At 39.9% G+C, this 10,169-nt stretch overlaps 1 non-coding gene across 1 annotated transcript; it reads left to right on the top strand.

The window, feature by feature from the left end:
• The first annotated feature begins 2,815 nt into the window (after window positions 1-2,815).
• On the top strand, window positions 2,816-2,917 carry LOC144256336 (small nucleolar RNA U13). The gene has a single exon (XR_013344102.1). It is a non-coding gene; the product is annotated as a small nucleolar RNA U13 (small nucleolar RNA).
• Window positions 2,918-10,169: the final 7,252 nt, after the last annotated feature.

The following is a 10,169-nucleotide window of genomic DNA, read 5'->3' on the forward strand; positions in this document are numbered from 1 at the left end:
GGGTTCAATTTGTGGCTTTGCAATGATGCAAAAACAAGAGGTTAAAAACTTCCTGAGGCAAATCTAAGGTGGCTGCCCCTCTCTACTGTGTGTTCTGGTAGAACTAGGTGTGCACACATGCGCTCCGGCTTAGGTGGGGGAAGAACGTGGCTAGCATACGCATCCTTACCTGTCATGTGACAAAATCCTGCACATTCCAGATGAGATGGAATGGGACAGTGTGAGAGTTCATCAGAATATCTATTCAGAATGGTACATCATTTTAAGACTGGTGAATTGCTATTTCTGAAATTTCCCATTTAATATTTTTGGGCTATAATTGATCACTTGTAACTAAAACCATGGAAAGTGAAACAGAAGACACATGCATTACTTACCAAACACAGAGCCTTCTTCTGGAACCCTGGCTGGGCTTGGAAGTTGACACTGTTTCCCCAAGATGTACTAAAGGTGGACTATTCAGGGGCTTCTCCTCAGGTAATGGAGGAGGGAGAAAAGTGTGCCCCAATGGGTTTAAAAGACATCGTGAGGATTAAAAATGTATCCAAATAGTTTTTAGTATGAATTTTCTTCCAACCTCCAAATGGATATTTAATAGACATTGAACTGATTAATGACAATTCATTCAAAATGGATAAACTACACACAACCTAAAATTGATTCTTTTTATGTAAACTCATAAAGAAAACTTTAGGTCACCACTGATGTCATAGGTTGGATATACTAATTTTATTTTTTTATAAACTCTAAAATAAATACATAGTTCTTAGGATGTAAATTTGTTTATGTAACATCTGGGATCATTTTGTGAAATCTACTTAATATGAAGAATCAATCTATTCCACTGAATTTCATCAGAAAATTTGTGTGCATGCACACATGCATACACACACACACACACATACAATTTTATTTCTTTTGTGGTATTTATTTTTCAAATAGGCGATTTGTTTTGGAAGTTTCTGCGAAACTCTATTTCATGGGAGAACAATGTTGTAATGACTTTGGGGTCTTTTCCAGACAGATTTTGCCCATTTTCTCCAACAGATCTGGATCTGTAGCTTGTTTCAAGAGACCACAGTGTACAATCAATGAAGGAAACTTTCATTGCAATTCCTTAGTGCTCCCAGTGCAAGGGTGACCTATCTGATGAAGGAGAATTACACACCCCCAGCTGTCCTGCAGGGGAAGTGTGAGTTGTGTTGTTCACCTGTTGGCACATCTGAATAACACTTTGTGCTAGTTAACAGTTTCACATGCCTTGCTCACTCACAAGCCTCACCTTTTTGCAGGCAAGTGTGGTCACTGTGTCGTCCCCTATTCATCAAGCTGCCTGCATGGCCTCCCTGATGCTGCTCACAGGCACTGGACAAAACACAATCCCTGCCAGGTGGGGTGCCCTGGGATTCTGTGTGGATGTGGAGAACTGAGCCCATAAGCATTAACTGAGTGCCAGTCAGGAGGAGAGGAGACCTCTGGATTTGTGTGCTCACTCTGCCCCGCCTGCAAACGTGATCTCCTCCACAGGCTAAGCCCTCCCACAGTCTTGCAATTAGAGGCACAAAAAATGCCAGCCAGGTCAATGATCTGGCACATAATTCAGTACATCACTGTTGTAACCTAGGTGTGCCCCATGTCACCTCCCAAATATGTGTCAAAATCTGAATTTGTTATTTATATTCTCCAAATTGTTTGTGGGTTAATTGGAATGATTTTTGATATTGCCTGCTGATTTTGATACTGATTTTGCAGTGTTTTAGTGTGGAAGAAGTAGGATACATCACCAACCCTGAGTCTGAAGGCTGTTTCACAAGGTATAGATGCCACCCCGATAAGAGATAAGAGGTGGGCTTGCAACCCAGTCCTTTAGCTCTCCTAGTCAGCTAGTGCAGTACCAAGCATAGAGAGATTCTCCAAAAATTAAGTTTATTCTGGAAAAACATTGCAATGAGAATATGCATGTGATAATAAACCATGTGTATAATAAAAGCATGGTGATGCATGCCTGTAATCCCAGGGCCAGGAGGATTGCAAGTTCAAGGCCAACCTCAGCCACTTACTGAGACCCTAGTAACTAAGACTCAGTTTCCTAATAAAAATTAAAATTTAAAAGGAATGGGGATGTGACTCAGTGGTAAAAGCCCTCTGGGTCCAGTCTCCAGGAAGATTGCATGAAGAATATCAATATTGCATGAATAAACCAATATTCATCAAGAATCCTAGAACTGTCATTACCTGAGGTCAGGTGGGCAGTTGTTGGACAGTTCTTACAGAAGTGTTTTGTGAGCAAGGTTGTGATGGCTTTGTGCAAGGGGTTCTGGCAGTCTCTTGTAGCAGTTCTTGTTAACAGGCAAATGCAGGTGACATTGCCTCCATTACCGCCTCCCTGATTAATTTACATTTTGTTCAAGCTTAACCCAAGAGGCTCCATTTTAATTCTGACAACTTTAATATTAGGTAAATGGGGAGAGTTAGGGAACCTCTCCCAGTGACTCCATTTTATCACCTGCAAAATGTGGAGGAGAGAAGCTACTTTATTTCAAGGTAATTTTCCCATATTAAATAAGGTAACATGCAAAGTGTAGAACAGCATTGCTCAGCAGTGGCCCATAAAATGCCAGTCAAAAGCCTACTGAGCTATGATTTTTACACAATATTCAATTTTTAGTCTAAAGTTTGTGGGGTCTCAGGATGCTGTACTTTATCTTGCAAAACAACTTGTATTTCCCTTTTGGAGTTCCAAATTATACAATATTTTAATTTGCAATTATCATATCACAGTCTTACTTGACATAAATTAACTAACAAAAGCATGATTCCTTGGCTGTTCTTATGTACAATGCATGTTTTAATGCCATTGTGTGAGATTTGCCTCCCTCAAACTTTGTTGCAGTGTGAGCACATTATCAGTCTGATGTGAAAAATGGAGAACAACTCTCACCTTTACCTTGGCAAACCCTTGTAGAAGAACACAAGTTTTAATAAATGCTATTTGTGGGGAAGCTGTTTTGGTGTATCTTTAAGAAAGGTCTGGGTCCTGCTGGGATGGACCTTCAGGTAAGAGGCCCTGGCTCTGGGCAAGTGGTCCTCTTGACAAAGGGTAGGGTCAGGCCGCTTCATTGTCCTCTTTTTGGGTTCATTAGTATGACACTGAAATGCCCCATTCCATTTGCCCACTGCTGTTCCCTATGAGGACATATTCTTAGGCATGCTCTTCTCTCAGGACCAGAGGACTCCAAATGTATGCTTCAAATGACAACTTTCCACCCAGCCCACAGCTCTCCATGGCGACCGAAGAATGTCTAAAATCTACAGTCACCAAACCAGACTCACTGTTCACTGTTGCCATGGTTTGGACCCTCAACATCCCCCAAAGAACCAGGTGTTAAAATCTTGATCTGCAGGGTGTCACTATTGGAAATTGGTGGAAACTAAGGAATGAGGCCTCATGGGAAATTTTAGCTCAGAGGGTGTGCCTTCAAAGGGGATTATAAGATGTCAGTTTCTTTCTCTTTTTCTCTTGACTCAGCATTCAGTGAATAATCTGCTCTGCTATGTACTCCCCACCATGATGTGCCACTTTGCCACAGGCCCTAAGCAGCCAGGCCAACTGACCATGAACCCAAATCCCCAAAACTGTGAGACAGAATAAACCTTTCTTATTTTTCATAGGTTGACTAACTCAGTTATTTGTTATAGTGGCAGAACACTGACTAATACAACTATCCGCCTGTCAGTCTATGCACAGTATCCCCATTTGCTGGATTGCTTCCTCTCCAAATAGGAGTCACCCTTGACACTTCTCTATTTTGCAAACAATTCCAGAATCCAACCACCCTGAATAGTGGAAACAACATTCAATTCTTAGCCATCAAATCTGTCCTGTCTCCTGTTTTCTCTCTTGATCCCCTTTTGCTATGTCTATATGCAGTAGCAGAGTATGTTTTGATCATAAATTCTATACTACAATCATACCAATGGTCTGTCATCTTGTAGAATTAAAATCCACAGTCCTTACAGTGACATAGAATGCTGTGGTCTGGATAAGGTTCGTGTGTTGGAAGCTTGATATCTAGTGTGATGATATTGGGAGTTGGTGAAACCTTTAAGAAGTGGGGCCTAATGCAAGGTAATTAGCTCATGGGGTTTCATCCTTGGTCTTCCAGAGTGAGTTAGTGCCTGTGAGAGCAAGCTGTAATAAGGAGCAAGCCAGGCTGCTGAATACTTCTGGCTTCCTATCTCACCAGGTGATCTTTCCCTTTCCATGTGCTCCCATCATTGGTGTGGTGGAACCAGAAAGCCTTTAACAGAGCTGAGCAGAAGCAATGCCACACCCTTCAACCTCTAGAACTGAAAACTAATAAACCTTTTTTTTTTTTTAAATAAAGTGTTCAACCTCCAGTATTTTGTTAAAATAACCAAAAAAAAAAAAAATGGACTAACAGAATTCCTGAACCCCATGTAGAGAATTAGTTACTCTGCTGGACAATTACCCAATGGAAAGAGAGTTCCTGATAGCCCAAGCCATATTGGATGTTCCAGCTGCAGATTCTATTGCACAGTCCAGATGAGAGCAACCCAGATTTCTGAGTCATGGCAAATACTCCGTTGTTCTGACTCATGAATTTAGAGCTGTTGGTTGCACAGAAATGTAAGATTGAGACAGTACAACTTATAAGAACTGAGGCTACTATAAAATGCATAAAAGGAAAAAAATACAATTACTAATCAATATGCATGTACTAAGAGGGGATCAGATGAATTGTTGAGGAAGTTATGTAGGGAAATTAAGAAGAGAAAAACTAATAAATCCCAAAGGAAATTCAACTCATAGAAAGGCTTGTGGTTGCATCCCAAATGTCTGCATGTGGTGCGCAGCTTCATGCACTAAAATCGAATGAGATGTGATCAGTTATAAGAGCCAGGGTCCAGAAGGTAAACACATGACTGTCATTGGACTACTACAGTATTTCTAATCTGAGTGTGTATGCTGATGTGGACTGTGGGAAGCCAAGTGAGACTGTTTCTGGAAGACTTCATCTTGTGGTGATTTGGTGCAAAATGTCCTTTTATCTTTTTCTTTTTATTGTGAAATATAAGACACAATCAGAAAAATATTTATCACAAAGTAAATACCTGTGTAATCAGGACCTAATTTGAGAGGAGAATATTGCTACTTCCAGGAGCTGTCCCTAAAAGTAGCCATTATCCCAATTACAGAAATAACTTCCTTGTTTTCCCTTAGCAACTAAATAATAGAGTTTCCTTTTGCTGGATTTTGCTCATTTTATATTAATGGAATCACACAGTGAGTGTTCTGGTGTTAGTGCTCACCACTTAGCTGGTGATCATTCCTACTTAGCACTACACCTTATGAGTAGATCTGTTATTCATGTACATTTGGGTCATTTTTCAGTTTGGGGCTGTCACAAGCACTATTTCAATGAATACTATTGTTCATTGTCCCTTGATACACACATCTGTGCATTCTGTTAAAGATGTAGCCAAGGGTCAATTTGCTGGGTCCTGCCTTATTCACAACTTTGGTATTATTAAATTGTGCCAATCTGTCTTCCCAAGTTTTTTTTTTTTTCTGTAGTGTGTGATAGTTCTACCAATTCACACCTCACTGAAGTTGAGGGTCTATCTTTTTCATTTTGACCTTTATGAGGTATGCCGACATAATACATTGTGATTTTAATTTAATTTTCCTTTATTATCTATTTTTTTTGTTCCTTTGAAGCCTCCTGCTTAGTTTTCTATTTGGTTGTCATTTTCTTAATTAATTCGTAGAAATCCATTGGATGTTAAACGTGCAACAATACAGTCATGTGTCACTTAATGATAGGGATGTTCTGGGGAATATGTCTTTAGTTGACTCTGTCATTTTGCAAACATCATCAAATATATTTACAGCAACCTAGACCATATGTAGCCTGTCATACACTTTGTCTATATGGTGTGTGTGTGTGTGTGTGTGTGTGTGTGTGTGTGTGGTATAGCATATTGCTTTCAGAACTATGAGAAACAAAACAACACAACACAAGATTACATCATGCACAAGAGAAAATAATACTATCAAGAGATGTGATAAACTGGGTTTGGTGGTGTACATCTGTAATCCCAGCAGTTTGGGAGGCTGAGGCAGGAGGATCACAAGTTCAAAGCCAGCCTCAGCAACTTAGCAGGGTCCTAAGCAACTAAGCAAGATCCTATATCAAATTTTTTAAAAGGCTGGGGATATGGTTCAGTGGTTAAGTACCTTGGGTTCAATTTTTTGCACCAAAAAAGGATACATAGTAAATGCAAGGTGCATGTAGTGGCTGTCAATCAGTGTGTAGCACAGCATACTCTTAGACACTAATTTATTTTAAGTTAAACTCTAAAATAATGATAAAAACATAACATCATAAATGCATAAGCCAACAACAGTCATTTATTATCAATTATTACTGTACATAATTGTAGGTGCCCTACTTTTAAATGACTATCAGTGTGGCAGGTTTTGTTTATGTCAGTACTGCCACAGTGTAATGCATAAGCAGTGTATTCTGCTACCATATTGGGATGCTATGACTGGCTAGAATAAATTTTCCAGTACAGTTCTATAGTAATACCATTGCATATGTGGTCCATAATTGACCAACATGTCACTAGGGGACACACAACTAGATTTCCTTCTGCTATATGGCTTACCTTTGTCATTTTTCTGGTTTCTTTTCATTACTTGAGGGTGTTAGAATTATTATAGAACAATTTATCAAGACTTTTCCTTTATGGATTTTAGTCAATGTTTAACTAGTCTTTCTGTAACTCATGTTATATATTTTTTAATTTTTTAAAATTTTCTCTAGCTAGTTGTACATGACAGTGTATATATATATATATATATATATATATATATATATATATATATATCATATATAAATAGAGTATGACTTCTTATTGTTCTGTTTGTACATGATGTAGTTACACAAGACATGTAATCATATATGTATATAGGGTCATAATATCTTAATCATTCTACTATCCTTCCTAACCTCATACTTCCTCCTTTCTGTCTAATCCAAAGTAACACTACTCTTCCCTAGCTCCTCCACACAATCACTTAAAGTGAATTAGCATCCACATATCCAAGAAAACATTCAGCCTTTGGTTCTTTGGGATTGACATCTTGCACTTAGCATAATATTCTACAGCTCCATCCATTTATCTGCAAATGCCATAATTTCATTCTTCTTTAAGGCTGAGAAATATTCCATTGTGTGTATATATCACATTTATTTTACCCATTCATCTCTTGAAAGGCATCTAGGTTGGTTCCATAGTTTAGATATTGTGAATTAAGCTGCCATAAATATTAACGTGGCTGCATCACTGTTGTATGCTAATTTTAAGTTCTTTGGGTATAAAATGAAAAGTAGAATAATTGGGTCAAATGGTGGTTCCATTAGAAGTTTTCTTAGCAATCTTCATACTGTTTTCCAGAGTGGTTACACCAATTGGCAGTCTCACCAGAAGCACATGAGTGTACCGTTTTTCCTGACATCCTTGCCAACATTTATTATTTCTTTTATTCTTTATGATTGCCTTGTGACTGGAGAGAGCTGAAACCTCAGTGTAGTTTTGATTTGCACTTCTGTAATTGCTAGAGATGTTGAACATTTTTTATATATTTGTTGATCGATTGTATTTCTTTTTCTGTGAAGTGTCTGTTCAGTTCCTTTGCCCTTTTATTGAGGGTAATTTGTATTTATGGTGTTGAATTTTTTAGGTTCTTTGTATATCCTGGAGATTAATGCTCTATCTGAGGTGCATGTGGTAGAAATTTTCTTCCATTCTGTAGGCTCTCTCTTCATGTTATGAATGGTTTTCTTTCCTGTGAAGAAGCATGTATGTTTGATTCCATTCCATTTATTGATTCCTGATTTTACTTCTAGTTCTTTAAGGGTGTTGGTAAGAAAGTCAGTTACTAAGCCAACATGTTGGAGATTTGGCACTACCTTTTTTCTATTAGATGCAGGATATCTGTTCTACAGTCTAAGTCCTTGATCCACTTTGAGTTTTGTACAGGGTGAGAGATAGGGGTTTAAGTTCATTTTGCTACATGAATTTCCTGTTCAAATGCAAACCATAAGGGTGACTATTCTCTGATTCTGTTATAGGTGCCACTCCATATCTGAGCTACCCTCTCTACATTGGAAAATGGCTCCAGGGGAAGTAGCCTTTAAGCTGAGCTCACCATTGGGGACTCCATCTTCACTCAAACTCTGGCTCCCCTTGATCTCAAATGCCCTGAATCAGATGATTTTATATTGTTTTCAGCTTTCATATTGTTTTGCTTCTAATTGGCCTAACCCATCATTACTAGAAGCAGAAGTTTGGGGATTCAATTTAAGTAAAATTTGCCATATCTTTGGGCATGATGGGAGAAAGTGGGGGGATAATGCAGGCCAAGGTAAAGAATTCACAATTGGGCACATGTTAGCACTGTCAGGGGGCAGGATTCACAGTGGTTACGACTAAGAGGTAGCCTCTGTGGGGGACAGGGCCTGTACCTTATGGAAAGTTTTCAGAGTCCATGGAACGTGTTACATGAGGTGGAAGATACTTGTTTAAGCTCAGGTGACTTTAGAGCAAATAACATACAAATTAATTCAAAATAGCTTCAATGACAAAAGAAATGCATTTTCTCACATACTGCAAATTATGGAATCAGGGTGATTCCAGAGTTGACTAACTCAAACCCTGAGCATTGTCCAAAATCTCAGTCTCTATCTTACTCTGCATGTTTACCTGTGTTAGGGGAAGGTAGCTCCCTACCAACCACCAGCCACAAGTCAGGCACTACATCCAGTGACTGCAGTGGACAATGATGTGGAAGGAACTGCTTCTTCGCCATCTTCTTCCCAATGGCCAGGACCACCTCTGCTACAGGCCTCCAGATGATGTCTCCTCACATCTTCTTGGTCATAAAGTGCTGTCCTATTCCTGCCTAATCTAACCACTTCAAGGGGAATAGGGCCTCTGTGATTTACTTTGCCCCCATGATCATTCTTTGGGGCTGGGGTGTGACCACCAGTATCTCCCAAGGAGCTCCTGTGGGATTTTGCAAAGTGGGGAGCAGCAGGCAAAATAAGAAATGTCCTAGTGTTAGAGAAAGGTGTAGGTAGGCAAGGAGAGAAATGGGTATTTCATGGCCCTTTGCAGGGTCATGAGGCCCTTTGTAGGTCTGTGGATATGATCCAGGCCAGAAGCTAGGGGGTAAACATAGAGAAGAAAATAAAGAGAGGAGGGATAGACGAGGCAAGAGCAGGGTGAAGAACTGAGTGACAGCCACAGAGCAAGGACAGGGAACTGCTGAGCTTCTCATGCCCTCCAGAGAGTATTTCTAGCCCTGCATCTATCCCTTGGATTCTTCATCCTGATTACACTGCATAGGAGGACCCTAAGGTTCCCTGCTCTCGTTCTGGGGCCATTCATTGCTGGATCAGAAGTCTCGCCATCCGGGGCCCTCCAGGTTCTCGCGTTTCTCTATACTGATATCTCCTCATGCACTCCCTCTTCCTACAGGAGACTCCTGGTCAAGGGCCAGGGATGAAGTACTAGGGGAGCATATGCCACCATCCCCAGGTGAGCTCCAAGTTCCTGGGGATGACTCCTCCTCTAGGCCTGGCGGCAACACCGAATGCCTACCCAAACCTCCCTCTTCCGGCTGGAGTTCAATCTCCTCCCCAGCGCATGCTGACAGAGACTCCACGCCACCTCGAGGGCACCTGGGATGGCGATCCCAATGTCTATGGGGGCCTGCTTTCCCCACACTCCCAGTAGGTTTTATCTTGGGCTACTTTCTATTTCTAGGGAATAAGTACATTATTCATAAATTAGGGGTGGGGAAAAGGAAGATAGCTGTAATTATGTTAACAGGAGTAGCTTATACTTTATCAGATAACATACACCTTAAATTAAAAAAAAAAAAAACTAAAACAAAAAAAGGCCATCGTATAAATATATGGGTTAATTCACTGAAAGGATATAAGAATTGTAAATATATAGGCACCCAAAATTAGTGATTCTAATCATTAAAAACAGGTATTAATAGATCTGAAAGGTGATAGGCTGCAATGCAATGATAGCACGGGACTTTGATATACCACTTTCAATTATGG

This window comes from Urocitellus parryii, chromosome 7 (genome assembly GCF_045843805.1).
Source record: "Urocitellus parryii isolate mUroPar1 chromosome 7, mUroPar1.hap1, whole genome shotgun sequence".
Lineage (NCBI taxonomy): Eukaryota > Metazoa > Chordata > Mammalia > Rodentia > Sciuridae > Urocitellus > Urocitellus parryii.